This window comes from Gracilinanus agilis, chromosome 2 (genome assembly GCF_016433145.1).
Source record: "Gracilinanus agilis isolate LMUSP501 chromosome 2, AgileGrace, whole genome shotgun sequence".
Lineage (NCBI taxonomy): Eukaryota > Metazoa > Chordata > Mammalia > Didelphimorphia > Didelphidae > Gracilinanus > Gracilinanus agilis.
Window position 1 is genome coordinate 637,915,196 of NC_058131.1, and position 20,135 is coordinate 637,935,330.

A 20,135-nucleotide genomic window follows, 5' to 3' on the forward strand; every position below is an offset into this window, starting at 1 on the left:
TCTCTCTCTCTCTCTCTCTCTCTCTCTCTCTCTCTCTCTCTCTCTCTCTCTCTCTCTCTCTCTCTCTCTCTCTCTCTCCTTCCCTCCCTCCCCTCAACTTATTAAAGAAGTCATTAGATGATTTCTTGAGTTTCCATGGCTATGATATTTATTGCCAAGTCTCCAATGATGGGTATTGCTCAACTTACTTGACTAGTTGTAAGGTGATAGTTCCTCCCTACGGAGGCAATACTTCAAACTTTTCTAGCTTGGAAAGAACTGCCAGCTCAGAGAACTCAGAGCTTCCTCTGGGTTATTATGAGGTATCAGAGGATTCCTTAATTCATGTAGTAATAGAGCATAGTGTGTACTGTGAAACACTGCCTACATTTCTTGAGGCAAATCAAGAAACTTCATTATAATATATTCAAAGAGACATGATTTATTTCACTGTCAGCTATTAGAGGATTAAAAATAGTAGAGTCCACAAATTGTAGAAAATTTTGGATCTCTTAGAGCATTTGTCCCTTGAGAAAACGTAGCCCAACTATCAGAGACAGATAGTCCTGGCATCTTAGGACCTATTTTTAACAGATGAAGGGATTAGCTGAGATAAGTTCTAAGGTCCCTTCCAGTTCCAACACCTTCTGATGCCCATGAGCTAACTGCTTAGCAACACTTCCCAAAGTGACTCCTAACTTTAAGTCCTGGATCTCTGACCCAGATAATGGAATTTGTCCTATAATCCTCCCGTGATGTTGACTTCCTGAGCTCTCATGCCAGCTCATCTACCTTGAAATTGGGCCAATTACCTGCCACTGGATTACTTCATTTTTATTCATTGAAATTATTGATGCATCGGTTTCTCTTTGTGGAAATATTTTCTCCCCACCCCAAATGTGCTAGGAGTGAAAGGGACACAGTGGCAAAGCACATTTTAATTTATCTATATGTGACCTTAGTTAAATCAGGTTTCACATGGTTGGAACAAGCAGAGCATGACTTCAAAAATGAAAAGAATGAACACAGTTTCTAATTCACATGATTAAAAACTGTCCTCCTAAAGTGAAGATATTCGGTCATTGAAGGGAAGAATATTGTTGAGATTTAGCATGCATGGAAGACTGGATGAAGTGCTGGTCTTGGAGATAATCAGATCAGAATAATTTATTAAGTAGTTCATCTCTGCCAGGCACAGTGCTAAGTGCTGGGGACACAAGAGAGGCAAAATCAATTCTTGTCCTCATGGAGCTTGTATGCTAATGGGGGAGAAAACATATACATAACTATATGCATACAAAGAGATGGAAAGTAATTTCATAGGGAAGGTACTGGTAGCTAGAAGGACTAAGAAAGCCCCCTTGCACAGGGTGTACTTTGAGCTGGCTTGAAAGAAACCAGAGAAATGACAAGTCAGAGATGAGGAGGAAGAACATTCCAGGCATGGAAGATAGCCAGCACAAAGGCCCTGAAACAGTCAATAGATCGTAAGTGTTGTGTGAAAGAAAAGACAAACAGGCCAATGAATTGGATCATAGGGTGTGTATATATGACACTAGGTATCTCAGTGGATAGAGCACCAGCCTGAAGTCAGGAAGACTCATCTTCCTGAGTTTATGTCTGGCCTCAGACACTTACTAGTTGTGTGACCCTAGACAAGTCACTTAACCTTGTTTGCCTCAATTTTGTCATCTATAAAATGATCCAGTGAAGGAATTGACAAACTACTGCTGAAATCTTTGCCAGGAAAATCCCAAATGGGGTTGCAAAGAGTCAGACCCAGCTGAAAAATGATTGAATAATAACGGGCGATGAAGAACTTTAAAACAGAGATATGTAAGCCTGGATTTGTATCCTTCCTCCCAACATTTCCTAGGAGTGTCACTAGGCAAGTCCTTTAACTTGTTTGAGCCTATTTGTAAAATGAGAATAATAATATTTGTAGACAAGATTATTGTAAGGTTCAAATGAAGTGATGTATCAAAGTCCTGTATACACATTAGTTGGGCTGATTCCATTCTTCTGAACCTCAGATTCCTCATCTGAAAAACGAAGCTAATCATTCTTATACTGCCTAAAAGGATGGTTGTGAGGGAGTGTTTTGTTAACCACAAAACAATATATTAAGATGGACTACTGATATCTTCTTGGCCAGATGCCTGAATTGGCAGAAGTGGATGGATAAATACTTCTGGATACAGCAGTCAGAGGACCCACATTCATTTTGACTATGCAGAGGATCTTAGAGTATCTAGGAATTATTGGAAAGGATGATGTAATTGCTGCTTTAGCATTCCTTATTTTTTCACGTTGAGAAGGGGAGGTACCCAGGCATGCCAAATTCCAAATATATCCAGTAATAAATGCTTTAGAAATAGTGTACCAGGATAATGAGCTCCCATTTTTACCTTTTTATATGACACATAGCTCAGTGCCAACACACAGAAGGCACATAATGCTTATTGAGTGATTGAGTTATATAGACACATACACATGTACAAATGAGTACGTACTCATACAATACATTTCCTTATTTGAAGGACCTACAATTTTGTTGGTAGGAGCACTCTTCCACCATTAAAGATTACAACCCACCCACACCCACTCCAAATAAACCTTCCAGGAGCCAACTAAACAGGGATCATGAATGGAATCATCTTAACAGATGATTCTCTTCTCTGAAAGGAAACTTGACTCGAAGAAACTGGAAACTCACGTAATTAGAAATAATTGGTAAGCATTTCTGTCATGTTTTCCCCAAGGGATGCAAAGAATCCTCCCATCATTGACTCCAGAAGCAAGGAAGTGTCAGAAGTAGTGGGCTTTTAAAAAATTACTATATAATTCCCTTTGGCCTATGAGTTATCCTTTATTATAATACTTGATTAGAAACACATTATCATGTTATCAGCATGCTTAGATAGGAACACAAATGATGTATGTTGGAATTTTGTCTTCCTTACCAATTACTCTAAGATCTATAGGATAGTAAAATGTGTGTTGGCCTTTGAACTGTTGTATCCATAAGTCTTTATCCCTTTAAAGCTATCCTGGTGCCTGGCTAAGAAGCAGTTAATGGCTTATTTTTATATTATTTTAAGGTTTACAAAACTCTTGAAGTCTTCCAACAACCCTGTAAAGTAAGTAGTCCATTTTACGGATGACAAAAGTGAGGTTCAAAGAGTGATTTGGTCACTTTCCCTCCCAGTTTGTAAGCAGAAGATCTGGACTCAAACATAGATGTTCTAACTCCAAAGCTCTTTCCATTCCTGTGATAGACCTCCCTCTAGTACCAAATAAGTATTTTTGATACCAGATGTTTTCCTTCATCCAGAGTTCCACTAGCACCACTTGGTCACCAGTACAAGAAACACATTTATTAACCACTTGCTGTATAGATGGAAACATAAGCTGGTTTTTTTTCTTTTGGCTTTTAGTAGTAACAACTGTTGCATAGACCCAAAGAACAGGTTTCTTCTGCTGTTGGCTATCGCTTCTTATATCATTATGCTTACATTGAAGATTGTGCCATCTGAGCCTCCACTCATAGGACATTTAAGGCATCAGATATGAGCCCCCCAAGTAGTACAGCTGTTAGGTTTAAAAGGTACAGACATTTCTAAATGGACTACATCATTATGCACTGGCCCATCAGTGATATGATTTCTTGATGTTTTCACAATGGGTTACCTGTCAGGAAATCCTCTAGTAGCCACTGTTGACATTTCTGTCATTCAGTATTGATGTTTCTCAGTCTTCATTATGATAGACTGTTTAAAACATGCTTAAAGATCCAACCTTTTAAGTCATCCTTTTAAGAAAAGCCTAGTGGTACCAGATTAAACAGGGCTTACAGCTGAAATCATTCTTTTCTTTATGACACATAGTAAGTGGTAGGTAATCCACATCTTAATCTTCTGGCTGCTTGGCTTGGTTTATAGTAACTGATACTCCTGTGACTGTTACAAATGCTTATTATATTACCTTTAGAACTGAACTCTTCTTCCTGTTTCTTTCCTAATGGAATGTCACATAAAGGCACCTTGAAGTTGACCAGAGTCTCTTGAGATGTGACGCTGAAGGGAAAATTTGATTTTCCTTAAGCTTAAGGGATATTCCTTTTTTTAAAAAATTTCCCTTGAGCATTAGGCCAAGCACCTCCACTTTGACTAGTGCACACCTGTGTACAATTACAACTTCAGGGGGAAAGAATCGTGGTAACTCAAGTGCCTGTTATTGTTGCTGCTGGCAGAGCAAAGGAGTCCAGGCTTAAACAATTGCCTCTGGTGGAATTTTACCCTCAAAATTCATATTGCTTTCCTCCAATATGATTAAGGTCAACATTATAGACTCTATTGCTTATTACAAGTGTATGTTTAATGTGTCAGTGGTGGTAAAAAAGAAGCTAGAAATCATTCTAACTTACTTTATCTATAATTTTATTTTAATAGGAGAGACTAGGTTTAGTCAATCTTGAACTTTTGTTGGCCCACCACCTTATCTTTATTTTTCCCCTGAAAGTAAGGGATGGTACAGTGGAAACTGAGATACAGAGAGATTGAGTCAGAGAGCCAAAATTCTAATCTTGGTTTCCTGTGTGAGCTTGGATGGGTTTCTTCATCTTTCTTGGCTTTCCTTTGCATACACACGCACACACACACACATAGACATACACATACTTATATAAGCATTTTATACTCATGCACATATACACATATCCATTAGATAGTGAGCTTCTTGAGAGTGAGACTATTTTTTGCATTTCTCTGTATCCCCACACTTAACATAGTGCCTGACACATGGTAGGCTCCTAACAAATGATTATTGAATAAATGCCTGATATGCAAAAAAAAATCCCAGGGTAAAACTATATAAATTCTAAAGATGTTTCTGGCTCTTCTATTTTATTTATGACTTTTTTATGATTGCACCGCTTAGCTGTACCCTGTTTCAGTCTTGCTTAACAACAATTTTAGGTAATATATAGATGGTAAGGAGGCTATAGGAAGCACGACTGCCATCCTCAAATATTTGTAGAACAGTCAGGTGGAAAAGGAATCATAATTCTATATGTTTCTGGAGAATAGAACAGGGAACAATAAATGGAAATTACCTGGAAATGGATTTTTGGTTCAATATAAAAAAGAATTGCCTTCTAATTGGATCTTTTTTATCAGAATTTATTCTATAATTAATTCTATAATAAGTATCTTAATAATGTGAGGGAAAAAAAGAAGAATGAACTTTTATGGTAAATGGAATGTCTGCCTCATGAAGTAATGAGATCTTGGCCATTTCAAGTGTTCAAGAAGCATCTAGATCAGTGATTCCCAAAGTGGGCGCCACTGCCCTCTGGTGGGTGCTGCAGCGATCCGGGGGACGTTGATGGCCACAGGTGCATTTGGGGGCGGTAAATAACTGTAAGGGGCTGGTGATAGTATGTGACAGGGTGCGCTAAGTAATATTTTTTTCTGGAAAGGGGGTGGTAGGCCAAAAAAGTTTGGGAACCACTGATCTAGATCCATGTTGGTGAACCTATGGTATGATTGCCAGAAGGGGCTGCTCTCCTCCCCCTCTCCAATGCACTGAAGGACATTTTTCACATCTTCCATCTCTCTGCTCAGCAGTCCAATGGGAGTACTTCCTCCCTCCCCTGTCTGGGGTAAGGGGGTGGCCCACATGCAGCGTGAGGGTTGCAGTTTGGGCACTCAGTCTCTGAAAGGTTTGCCATCACAGATCCAGATAATTAACTCTCTACATTGTTAAAGAAAAATCCCTGCCTTGGATGGAGATTCAATTAAATGACTTCTAACATCCTTTTGAATTCAAATGTTCTTTGATTCTAGGGAAATCAGAAAAATATGAGGCAAATTATGCAAAATTTCCATACAAAAATATGGATAATTGTTATCTTCCTGATACCGGATCCCTTACTATTCCTGTCCCAAAATATAAAGTGCTATATAATTCTAAAGGGATGGTCTTAAACAGAAAAAAACAAAATTTGGTCTTCAGGAATAATACTTCCAGGGGAACCTCTAAGTTTCTCAACTCAATATTGCTCATGAATTTCTTGGAAAAGAAGAATTTGTTGTATTTCTGTCAAACAACTAAGATTTTATCTGATGCCTTTTTGTGGTATAGAGATGATTCTTGATTCTTGAAGACTGAATCCTTGGAGATTATGAAAGCACCCATTCATTCTGCTCATTGTGAAATGCTATGACTATAGACAGAGTGAGAGACTCTGTTTGTTATTGAAGCACTGATCAAGCTAAGTTTGGAAAGACACATCACTGGGTTTGGCACAGTATAGGAGACTTTGGGTACCTCACAAAGACCATTCCAATGAGCCTTATAAAGGGGTGATGATTTATATTGGAGGAAGTTATCACTCACACTGGCAAAAATCTGTGTCGTTCAAGTAAATGATGTATCATAAAATCTCTATCCAATATGAGGGCGAAATAAATGGATACTTGGTACAAAGATGAAATGATGATATCTATAAAGACTAAGGTTTAAAAATCAGGAATTTGGTTTATACAGCCTAGCTGGCCCCTGGCTTATAGACTGATTTTAGTTAAAACTAGGTTTAGGAGCTTAAAGTGGCTTAGAACAGCTCTATTAAAAATTATCTCTTTTTTTAGTCAATCAGTATGCAATTACTAAGACTAACTAAAATATTAGGATTATATGCCAGGGACCATAAGCACCAGAGATGAAGACAAAATTGAAATGGCCCCTGCCCTCAAGGAGCTTGTATTCCATTGAGATTTGACATGCACATTTATAAATATGTGTAGAATTTTGTATAGGTTACATTTAATCTACTCACAAAGTAGCCTGTATAAGCCTCATTATTTATATACATTTTTCTTGTAATAGAATGTAAGCTTCCTAAGGGTACAACTTCCCCTTTCTCCTTTCTTTTTATCCCCAAAGCCTGGCTCGTAATAACCTCTTAATAAATTCATGTTGATTGAAAGGTAAAATACAATATAGTTTTGAGAGGAGGAATATTTCTTAGAAATATCTCCAGGACTATATACTTCTTATTTCTCAGGATGAAAAGGCAGTCACTTTAGAAAGACAAAGAGGGGAACCTGATGTAGGAGTCAAAACTGCTCTCTCCCACATAGACCTTGCCACAGTGGGCTAGAAACACCAAATCTGACAAATTCTCCCATTCACATTTCTTTTGGTGGCGCCAAGCCTGATATATTGCGAGCATGTCCCTTACATTACCAGCTACTCAACCCAAGGAAAAAGGTCATTGTGAGCCTCAGCGGTTTGAGCTTGTAAAGGTTTTTATAAAAACTCACTGTCTTGATTTGTGTTCAAGTACTTTAAAGTTCACATATTTCTTATGTGAACTTTGCTGCCTGTGGTAATTTCATTCGCAATCAGCCTGGATTGGTTCTGCTTATTCAGATCCCATTAATTATAGGAAACTAGACTCAGGCACACATGTCCCATTCACTGGGCTCCCCTCAGGCTAGCCAATTTATCTGACATTTAATAAGGAGTTTGAGGTTTTGCAAGTGATCAGAAGAGGGCCATGTATAGGTTAGCTTGTGAATTTTCAATCAATGAGCTTTTCTGAAACTTCTTTTACCCAAACTCCTTCTGATTCAAGTAGGACTTAAACCTCACCTCCTGAGGAGGTGTGACCTCCTAACCTTCACTTGACTTTGTGAGTTCCTTTGGCTGAAAGTTCTTTGTAGGGTAGAGTTTTTAAAAATGAGAATTAATTTGCTTTGGAGAATTTCTCGTGAACGTCAAGACCTCCCTTGAGATACATGGAGATAGTATGGGCCTGCAAAAGCAGTCAGAAAACTCAATCAGATTTCCTTTAAGTAACTTGGCTTTCAGTTTTGGCATGGAAATACCTGTTTCTTTTCTAACTTGGCCCCAAAAGTCTGGCTCTTTAAAATGCCTTTTGGATATGTCTTGCTTATTTCCTATGTGAATTAAGTAGAATTTATCATAATATTTAGAGCCGTAATAGTTTTTAGGGACCTTCAAGTTTGACCTTCCCATTGTCCAAAAGATGCCAGAAGGCAAAAAGACAGAACTGTAACTAGATTTTTTAAAAATCTAAATAAAGCAGTAGGGGGATAGGGGAAACACAGAGAACTGTTCATTCCAAATGAAGTCAAGAAGCACTTATTAAGTGTCTAATTAAGTAATTGCTGAGGATTCAAAGAAAGGTAAAAGACAATCCTTTCTCTCAAGAAGATTCCAGGGTAATGAGGAAGAAAATATACCAATGACTTTTTTTCTTAAACCCTTACCTTCCATCTTAGAATCTTTACTATGTATTGGTTCCAAAGCAAAAATGGCTTTAAGGGCTAGACAATGGGGGTTAAGTAACTTGCCCAGGGTCATATATCTAGAAAGTATCTGAGGCCAGCTTTGAACCCAGGACTAGATCCAGTTCTCAATCCACTGAGCCACTAGCTGGTTCCCAATAACTATTTACAAAAAGGTTATATATAGGTTCATTTCGAGATAATCAATAGAACGAAGATACTAGCCTTACATTGAAAAAGATCAGGGAAGGCTTCTTGCAGAAAATGGAATTTTAGCTGAGACTTGAAGGAAGCCAGGGAAGGAGGCACATATGAGAAGAGAGTTCCAGTTATGGGGGCACAGTCAACAGCAAGTGAAGGTGCCCGGTGTCAGGAAACAGAGCAGCTAGTTTGAGGAACAGAAAGGAGACAAGTGTCACTCGATCTCAGAGAATGTTGGGGATAGGAGGTGTGAAAGGAGTAAGATGCCTGGAAAGGTGGAAGGGACCAGACTGTGGAGGACTTTAAAAGCCATAAGGATTTTCTATTTAATCCCAGAGGCAATAGGGAGTATGGAGTTGATTGAATAGAGGGGTGATAAGGTCAAACTTGTGCTTTAGGAAGGTCAATTTGACAGCAGAATGGAGGATGAATGAAGTGGGGCTAGGCTTAAGGCAAGAGACAGATCCTTTCAGGTAACTCTGCCTTTGTTATCAGCAGCTCTGTTTGTTTTAGACTTCATAGAATTTCATATCATGCCCCCACACCAGTTTCTGGTTGTCATGTTCATCCTTGCTTTTCAACTGCCTTTGCTTTTCCTCCTCCAGGAAATTATGAGCTCTTTGAGGATAAGGACAGTATTTCTTTTCTTCATATGCATCCTCAGCACTTTTCACAGTGTCTGGTAATAGTAGGTATTTAGTAAATGTTTATTGAATTGAATAGATCAAATAACAAACTGTTTTAGTAACCAAGGATTGAAGTGATGAGGACATCCACTAGGGTGGTGGCAATGTCAGAGGGGGAAAGGGGAAGGCATCTACAAGAAATGTCATAAATGTTGAAATGACAGGGTAGTCATTTCAGGAAAGTAGGTAGTTCATTCCAAAGAGAGTTTGGCTCACAGTCTTATGAGGTTAGAGTAGAAGAAAGTCCCTAGGAGAAAAATGTCAAAACAACAGGATCCTAGAGGGGCCAGTCAAAGGACGATGGTCATGTCATGTAGCACAGTCTAGAGAAGGTCCATGAGGCACACAGTTTGTAGGTAGCAATCTCTAGAAACACATCCCAGTAGGGAGAAAGGACTCTTCCAATTTTGGCACCCTGGAACAAAGTTTTGGTCATCCTTCCCTGGTTCTAGCTCTGCCCAGAGAATTGCCCCAAACTACTCAGCCAGCCACAATTGAGTGGATCCAAGTCTTTGGAATCCACATCCAGTATTTCCTTTACCCCAGTTAATGCTGTAAGAAGTAACACTATGACTAAAGTTGCCCAATCATCACACCTATCATTGTCCCACTGACAATGTGTTTCTTGGAACACTGTTTGACAAAGTAGTTTTTCCTAGTTACTACTAGTTTAGAATTTCTCCCCAGTTTTCTCCCTTTTCTGTGTTATATATAGCTTTCTTTCCTCCAGAGTAATTCTTGGCCTTAGGAGTGTTCCTGATCTGTTCCTTTCTTAATTTGCCTCTCCCCTCTTATCCTTACCCCTGAGGCTGCATTTTCAGCCAGTACAAACTGTTATTATGGCTAAGTTAGAATCCAGAATCCTTTTCACCTTACTTGTTCAGAAAGTCACCTTCCTCACCAATCTTATAGCTTTCCCAGTTGTGAGCCACTAGTCTTGGGAAGGAAGGGTCTCCTTCCACTAACCCATGCCCACTCTCACATACACACCTCTCTGTGGCTTGGGACTGGCCTCCACAGCCATAATTTTTTAACCTGTGACACCCTCAACCCCAGTTAACTTTTCACATCCTAAGATTCCTTTGGGCTAGAACAAATATAAGATTCGAGTTCATTTTCTTATTCATGGAGGGCCCTTGAAAGAACTTACTTGCTTTAGAAAAATTTTATTACATGAGATAACAAATCCAGACAAGGAATAAAAAGGCACAAGTTTTATTTAGTCTGACTACAGAAGTTACTTTCCTAGATAAGTCCATGATAAGTGAATAATTATTTTAGGAATATATTCTTTATTTTCAAGATTAACCTTTTAAGATGTTCATGGTGGCTTATGGAAGAATTATTTTTATTGTGTAGTGTTATGAGCAATTATCAAGAAGATGTAATCTTTTCTATTCCTTTATTTTTCACTCATCAAATTTCTCTTTTATTGTTGTTGTTTTTTTTAAATTTGAAATGGTGAATAGCATAACAGTCACAATTCTATCTCCTATCTTCAGGAGCATGAGAATGCTATTTCCTATTAAAACCAATTATACATTGTATGAAAAATCTGAACTTTTAATTTATAATTAATGAACATGATTGCCTTTCTATATTTCTTTCCTTCTTTCTAATTTTTAAAACATTTTTATTCATTCTCTTTTTGAATATCACAATAATTTCCATAAATATATCTCTGCTATCTACCTCCAGTCCCTCTCCAAAACCTATACACATATGCACAAACACACACATGTGCGCATGTACACACACAACTCTCCACTGTAACAAAGAAAAACAGTAAAAAAAAGCCAACAAATATAGAAACTGTTGCCTTTGTCTAGAATAGTTAACATCAGGATCACCTAACCTTCCCATTCAAAATCTGTCATTGGCATTTATACTGAGTTCAGTTTTTCCTTTTATTTGCCTTATTGCAGTCATTATGTATACAGTTCTTTTGGTTCTACTTGTTTCAGATGGAATCATTTCATACCAGTCTTTCCATGTGTCTTTAAATTCCTTATCTTCAATATTTCTTAGAGGAATTGATCAATTAACAAATACGAATTGAGTACTTACTACATGCCAGTCATGTTCAGCACTAAGGACAGAACTATAAAGATGGAAACAATCTCCACTCAAAAGGAGCTTACATTCTGTTGGATGAAGAAGGCAGGCAATAGCAAGTACATTTAAAAATATAAGTAGCATTACTAGGAGCCCCTCAGAGAAATAAGGGTCTCCATCAGGGTCCATCGAGTCAATATAGATGGCAAAGCCTTACGTTGATCCCTATTGTCTGAAAATTAGGCCAGAGGATGGTTGGATACCCAATCAGACCCTTCTGTGTGACTCTCTTCTGATCAACATTTTTTATTATTAAAATTACTACAATCTATATTTTAGGATAGCTTCGTTTTGTAGTATAGATATAAAATTTCTTTGTAGAGATCCATTTATAGAATTCCCATTACAGATTTCTCCTTAATACTCTATAATAAACCAGCATTTAATGAGTTAATAGTTACACCCTCAGTGAAATAGCAGAAGCTGCTCTTTTCACTGTCTCAGAGTTTGAAGGTCACAGATTGGCAAAATAAAAATACCTTTTTGCCTCAAACCTTTCTCACACTGAATTTAACCCCAAGGAACCAAAATATTCTCACAACTTACCATTTTCCCATATTAGACTTGTCCCCCTGAATTTGGGGGTTCTCACACTCTAATTCACTTTTTTTTAAACCCTTGTACTTCGGTTTATTGTCTCATAGGTGGAAGATTGGTAAGGGTGGGCAATGGGGGTCAAGTGACTTGCCCAGGGTCACACAGCTGGGAAGTGGCTGAGGCCGGGTTTGAACCTAGGACCTCCTGTCTCTAGGCCTGACTCTCACTCCACTGAGCTACCCAGCTGCCCCTTCTAATTCACTTTTGAAATATGTTGAAGGTTCTTTTTATAAAAATAAAACTGTGATAATATAAGGTCTTGGTAGCCTTGAAGACTGTTTAGACTATGTATATGCAGAAATATGTTTTGTGTGCCAAAAATTTTATGTAACCAGTATAATCTTTTTCTTTTTTAAACCCTTACCTTCTGTCTTGGAGTCAAGACTGTGTATTGGCTCCAAGGAAGAAGAGTGGTAAGGGTAGGCAATAGGGGTCAAGTGACTTGCCCAGAGTCACACATCTGGGAAGTGTCTGAGGCCAGATTTGAACCTAGGACCTCCTGTCTCTAGGTCTGGCTCTCAATCCACTGAGCCACCCAGCTGCCCTCTAACCAATATAATCTTGATTTTTTTCTCTGTTTTGAATTTGAAATGTAAATTTCCCCAGTATTTGTGTGACTGTGAGAGAAAGGTATAAAAATAAAGATTTGCAGGAAGTCTGAGAGAACAGCTTCCGGGTCTCTGACTCTTTTTTCCTCCCTCTCAGCTAAACCATCACACCTCTCAAGATAACTGTAAAGTGCTGGCTGGCTTCTAGCATAGCATAAGAATAAAGATGATAAATATAAACATCTATGAAGTAATTAAATATATGGAAGTTTGGGATAAAGGGCAACAACAGTTGGAGGAATAAGGAAAGTATTCATACAGAAGATAGTACCTGAGGTACATCTTAACAAAAAGGGGAGATGTGATGAGGATGGAATTCAGTCTAGGTATATGGGACCAAAAGCAAAGGTGTGGAAATAAAAGATGAAGGGTTGTGTGAGAAAATAAAAAGGCCAGTTTGAATAGACTACAGGGTATACAGGTTAGCCTAAATGAAGGTAGTAGCTGTGTGAGTTCAGAGAAGATGCCAGATGTATAGATAATGTGGAGGTAGAAATGGCAAAATATGACTACTGATTGGATGTGTAGGATGAGGGAAGAGTGACATAACCAAGGTTATGAACTTGAGAGATTGGAAAGTTGGCAATATCTTTGATAGAAATAGGAAATTTTAGAAGAGGGTAGGACTTAATAGGTAAAATAAAATAATATTAAATAAAAATAAAAGTAAAATAAAATAATAAAATAATAATTATTGAAACAAATTTGATTTGTTATTAAAGGTAATGGCAAGTTTTTTGGACATATTGAATTTAAGATGTCTCTGGGACATTGATATCCAGTTTAAAATATCCAGTGTAGAATTGAACCTTGAGAAGAGGCCAGGGCTGGATATATACATCTAGGAGCATTTTCATAAAGATGAAAATTAAGTTTGTGGAAATTGAAGAGAATCCCAAGAAAGAGGGAGAAGAGGAAAGAACTGAGGACAAAACCTTGGGAAATATTCACAATTAGGAGGCATAAATAGATGAAAAGCCAAAAGCATAGTATATAAACTGTTCAAGTATTACATAATAGAGGGGAACCCACTTTATTTACAGTTTTTCATTTGTATTAATTTTCTACATTGTTTATAATTATATATGTACATGTAATCTCGATGGCTGAACAAAGAGGAGAGAGGAATTTGAGGATAGTAGGAATATTAGATGAAAGGGTAGGGAGTCACAAAGAACACTAGAGACTAAATAACATTTATTTAAAGTGTGTTTTGATTAGGGTTTCATACCAGGTTAGTGGCATATCTAGAATGAGAACTTGGTTCCCTTTCTCACTGGTAGGGGTCTAGTCCACTAAAATATTTGTGCTTCTCCAGACTTTGTTACATTTAAAATAACCCAGTGTGAAGTCACAGGGTACATTCTGATTGTTGGGATTGCCATATAATTTAAAGGTCTACTTTTATAAATCAGAATTTGGAATGCTTCTGTCTTACAATTCCCCCATTTCTTCTACCCAAAGGATCACCCCCTCATTCCTTGTATTCTACTTTTCCCCCTTGGGAGTTTTTTTCCTTGATTTATTTACTCTCCATCTGCTGTGAGAGACCTGAGTTGCATGTGATGTGCACAGATCATCTGAAGCTCACATGTTAAGTGGCTGTCTCATTTAATTAGTGGGTCCTAACTCTCATTTCCTTACCTCATTGCAACATTTCCCCCAAGAGTATTGTTGGGCAAGTTAAATAAGCTTAATGTGAAGATATCTGATTTCAGTTCCTTTGAAATCCCTGGATCTGCTAATTAGATCATTTTTGTTAATTGAGGATTAGCACTAGGGCTAGTATGCTCTCTGGATGCAACTTTTGCCCCTTGAGATTAGAACTGGCAAGATTATATTAAATATATATATAATATATTACATGCATATAATATATACACACATATGTAATAAAGTTATAAATAAAATGTATTCAAATATCTAAACTAAAAATCTAACTAAAAACTGTAAAATATAAATAAAGTTATAAATTAAAATGTCTATAATATAGCTGGAATGGATAGCCTAGAATCTTGGGGTGGAAGGCTGTCTACTTATTGGCTGATGGACTTGACATTCCTTTCGTCCCCATTGGTGGGCAAAAACAGTGCCTTGCTGTAAAACTATATTCTTTCAAATTCTTGTCTTGTTTCTAGAAATCTTTCACCTAGGTACAATAGTAAAGGGAGAGGGTGGTTGGCCCACAGGGCAGTTCAGTCCAACTACAGGTATGACCATGCCAAGAAAGGAGTTGGGACAGATGACTTGGAGGGGATTTTGGGTAGAGGACCACAATATGCCAAGAATGGAAAGCTCTCAAACATAAAATCACAGATTTTCAGAGTTGAAAGGGCTCTTAAAGATTATCAAGTCCAACTCTGCTAAAGGTCATTTAGGAGCTTGATGGTAGAATTGGAACAAGACCACAGGTGTCCTGACTCCAGGACTCTGTCCACCACAATACCCAGCATTTCTATAAACTGTAAGAGAGAAGCTTATAGAGTGGAAAAGTTAGTGAATTTAGTGTCAGAAGACCTGTGTTTAAATTCTGGCTTTGTGTTTTATTAGTATGTGACCTTAAACAAGTCACTTTACCTCTTGTATTTTTCCTCTTCTGTGAGATGGGGGGATGGGTCTAGATACTAACTAAATAAAGTCCACTCCAACTTTACCATTTTATAATTCAGGTTTTTACATCTTTTTAATGGCTTTTGATTTTTGAATATGATTTTAATTAAAACATGTCTGATCTTAGTTGATCTGTCATTTGGTTTTGATTAACATTTTTCTATCTTTTGAATTTGTAAAGATAAGGGTTGGCTTGCTGAGTAGAAGAGGGACAGAACATAAAAAAGAAAAGGGGTGAGAGACAGCTAGGTGGCTCAATGGATTGAGGGCCAGCCTTAGAGACAGGAGATCTTGAATTAACATCTGCACCTCAGACACAACTGTGTGATCCTTGTTCATCTTAATCCCAATTGCCTAGCTTTTACCACTCTTCTGCCACCTTGGAACCAATATTTAGTACTGATTCTAGGATGGAAGGTAAAGGTTTTGAGAAAGAAAAGAAAAAGGACCAAATTCAAATGTAAAAAGTTAAAACATTAAAAAAATCAGTCTGTGATGTTCATTTAATGTTTTGTATTTCTCAGTGTTAAGTAGCTGAATGGAGTTACTTAGGTTTGGGGGAATATTGCCTGGTGATCTTCATCATGCACTTCTGCTTTATATACCATCTCAGAATTCAAACCCAGACCCTTAGATTTAAAATCTAGCTTTCACTTCCCCAAGTTTTGCCCTGGTCCAAGTGCTACCTTCCCTCATAAATCTGTCTCCTACATTCTAAAAGACCCTACCAGGGGAGTGCAACCTCTTACAGGTCCTGTCAAGTAGAAGAATACAACTAGGTTCTGACTAGTACAATTAAAGAATCCTATGAAGATATCATGTGTATTTGAATTAATTTTTTGATGTTAAAATTATATAAAATGAGGCAGGCAGGTGCCTCCATAGAAAAAGTATCAGGCTTGGTGACAAGAAGACTCATTTTAGTCATTTCAAATCTAGCCTCAGACACTTCCTAGCTGTATGATCCTGGACAAGTTACTTAACCCTGTTGCCTCAGTTTCCTCTCTATAAAATGAGCTAAAGAAGGAAATGATGAACTACTCTAGGAACCTTGCCAAGAAAACCCCAAATGGAGTCAAGTCAGACAAAAGTGAAACAACTAAACGACATGGTAACTACTTCTGACCAAAAAGAAATATGTGTATAAATGCGAATAATGTGATCACTTTTCATTAATAGGGGACTAGCTGGTTTTTGAGTATTAATCCAGTTAAAGGACCAGCTTGGCCAATGAAATGACTATTTATTGAAAATTTAATATGTGTTAAATGCTATGCCAGGTACGAGATATACCCAGATAGATGCAGCACATCCCAAGCTCTCAAATAGTTGTCTGATTCTAGGCTAGACATTTAACTGCTCTTTGCCTCAGTTTCCTCAGCTGTAAAATGCTCTATGTCCAAGGTTTTTGCGAAGGTCAAATGAGATAATATTTGTAAAGTACATAGCATAGTACCTACCACATAGTAGGCACTACATAAATGCTTATGCCCTTTCCCTTTCCTCTCTCCCTCTTTTGTAAAATGGGAATATTGGTGCCCATGACAACCTATCTTTCAAGGTTCTTGTAAAGCCCAAAGCAAATCATGTTATGCAAAACCATTTTCAAACTATAAAGCAGGAGGCAATTTTGAAATTTAGATCTGGAGCTTATTTGCTTGCTGATTGTTATTATAGTCTAATAAAGAGGCTGCCATCTTGGTGAGAAGAGGCACCTCAACAGAAGGTTGGCCATCAGCTGATTATATCTTGTGGTTAGATTAATCCACAAAGGTATAGAGATGGGTTGTAATCAGTATTGGCAAAAGAAACAATAATAATGATGAAGTCATGGCTCATAGAATCATAAAACCATTGCCTTTGAGTTGATGGGTCCTTGGAGGTCATCTGATCCTACCCACTTGTTTTAAAGATGAAGAAATGGACAACCAGGGAGGTCAAATTTGCTCAGGGACACTCAGGATGTAAGTAACAAAGACAGGATTTGAACCCAGGTTCTCTGATCCTAAAGCCTGTGTTCTTTCTACTGAATCATGAGGAAGATATGCAGCCTCCAGTGATCTTTTGAAATATTAAAATATGTGCAAGGAAGTAATTTATATTCTGGACATTAGTTATTTAACTAAGGGCTAGAAAACTGGGTTTTTGTTCTTCTTTCTCTCCTCAGTTACTTTTAAATGATCACTTGGAAAATGGAAAATCCTGAAGAAACATCCAATTAAATTCTAACAAGGTAGCAACTTCTTGTGTCTGCTTAGTTGATTATAATACACATACAAATGCACACACCAGAATTCTATTGTTTTAGATTTGAGTCGATAAGGAGTTGGGGGATGGGGTGGGACAGAGACATAATAGAGATATTAATTAAATTAATGTGACAGTGATGTACAAATAATGAAAGTCTATTTTCTGAAAGCCCATGTGATTTCTGTTCCTGATTTTTGCTAATTAAGCTTGTGTCCACATATGCCCCCTTTCAGGAAGCTTGCAGAGCCCAATGAATCGACTTCACTGGAGGCAACAGATGCTGCTGATCTGGTTCATTCTTTTTTCTCCAGCAAAATGACTGCCCAGAAGATGTGATGGAATAAATTCTCCCTTAATATCAATATTGTAATTGTCTCACCATGAGCCAGCTTTAAAGAATTAGACCTACCATATTTTGGTGTTTCTGTGGCTTTAGATTTTATAACAGCTGTTCCTTGGTTTTCTTTGGCTATTGCATATCAATTAGTCCATATTGGATGGAGTGCTGGATTTGGAGTCAGGAAGTCCTGGGTTCAAATCCCAACTACACTTACTAGCTGTGTTAATCTAAACATCTGAGTTCTCTACTAAGTTAGTGATCTAAGTTGTCTCAGTTAATAATCATTTCTTAAGTCAGTATTATTGTGGTCATCATCATCATTGTCATCTTCTCCTCTTTTTTTCCTTTTCCTCTATATTATATTTAAAGGAGCGGAATTATTGTTAGGTAGAGATGGTGAAGAAAAGTGGTTCCATTAATGATGGTGATAGTAGAGGTAATAAAGACAGCACAGGGCTATGTAAGATTTAAAGCATGAGAACACAAATGGGATGATGGGTCAGAGATTTCTGGGAAGAAAAATTCTGGTTACACATACAGCAAATCTATAAGATGGAGTCAGAAGACCAGGATTTGAACATCTGACACTTTTTTGGACAGTATGACAATGCATTAGTTACTTTACCTCTCTAGGTTCAATTTTACCATCTCTTAAATGGGAATAACAGTATTTATTCTACCTATGTTATAGCACTATTATAAAAAGAGTAGTTTATAAATCTTAAGTCATTGTGTATGAATGAGAATGAAAATTATGGCTATTACTGTAATTTTTGTGTTGTAATGGTGGTGGTGATTGTATTAGTGTTAGTAACAAAGATGGTGATCATAACGATCATGATGATGATTTTTCTGAGTTCACTTGCTATCTTTATTTCCTTAGAGTGTTGAGAGAACACTTCGCTGTATACCCCTGGGGAACACTGGGGATGTAGTTTGTCTATATTATTAGAAAAACAATTTTAAATGTAATTTTAAAAAATCAGAGACAGTGTCATGCAATTCTCATGAATGAGATAGAGAGATGGAGAGATGGGGGCCAAGATGATAGTTAAGTGTATTTTGGACTTGAATGCTTGATTCAATGAGTGGTTAATCATTAATGGCAAACAGGTGGTATAGTGGATAGACTACAGAACCTAGAATTAGGAAGACAAATTCAAATATAATCCAAGACATTTATTAGTTGTGTGATCTCGAACAAGTCACCTAACATCTGTCTTAATTTTTTCATCTGAAAAACAAGAATAATAGTAGTAGCAACCTCACAAGGTTGTTGTAAGGATCATATGATATATTTGTAATGTGATTTACAATCTTTAATTGTAATGTAATGCCATCATTATTCCATATCATCTTGGAAATCTCCAGGTAAATACTCTAGGGTTCTATGCTTAGCTCTGTCCTGTTTGAAATTTTTATCAATGATCTATCTAAATAAGGGTACAAATTGAATTATAATTTTGTATATTATATGTTATTATCATAATATTTGTTATGTTATATTAGATGATACATTATATAAATGAATAAACAAAATTTTGATGACACAAAGTAGAAGAGATACCTAACACAGTGGATGATGAGCTAAAATCCAAGAATAGTCTCAGTGGGCTAGAATTTGGATTGATTTGAATATGACACAAATTAAAAATGATAAATGTAACATCTTGGGTTAAAATCTACTTCACAAGGACAGAATAGGACAGACATGGATAGAGAGTATTTTCTGTTAAAAGAATATAGAGGTTTTTAGTGGACTGCAGGCTTCATATGATCAATAGTGTGATTTGGAAGCCCCAAAAGCTTACATAATCTTAGTTTGCATGAAGGGAAGCATAATATTGAGAATACAAATCCCTAAAGAGGAATTATTATTTTATTCACTGTTTTCATATTTCTAGCACATAGCACAATGGAGAAACTTATTCAATGCTTGTCACTTCATTGAATGACTAGGGTTAGTCCCACTGTACTCTGCTCAGCTTGGACTCCATCAAGAGTGTTTAGTTCCATTTAAATAGTCACATTTTGGAAAGGACATTAATTAACTGGTTATTGTCCAGAGGAAAATGATAGGGATGGTGAAGGCATTTAAGACCATGTTCTCCAAAAGTGGAATTAAGTCATTTGTGAGGACATGGTCCCAGTTGTTGATTTCAAGTTGGAAGAGACTTTAGAATTGAATGGATTTTCTCTCACTGGAGCTCTTTGAGCAAAAGCTGGATGTCTGATCATTTAATGGAAATATGGCAAGATGATTCTTGTTCAGGTAGAATTGTTGGCCATTATGATGTCTTCCTTCATAAAGATAGTACATATAAAGTTCTTTTTAAACCTTAAGGTACTATACATATGCCAACTATTGTGATTTACATCATCGTCATCGTCGTCATCAACATCATCACTTCTATAGATTCTTGATCATTTTTTT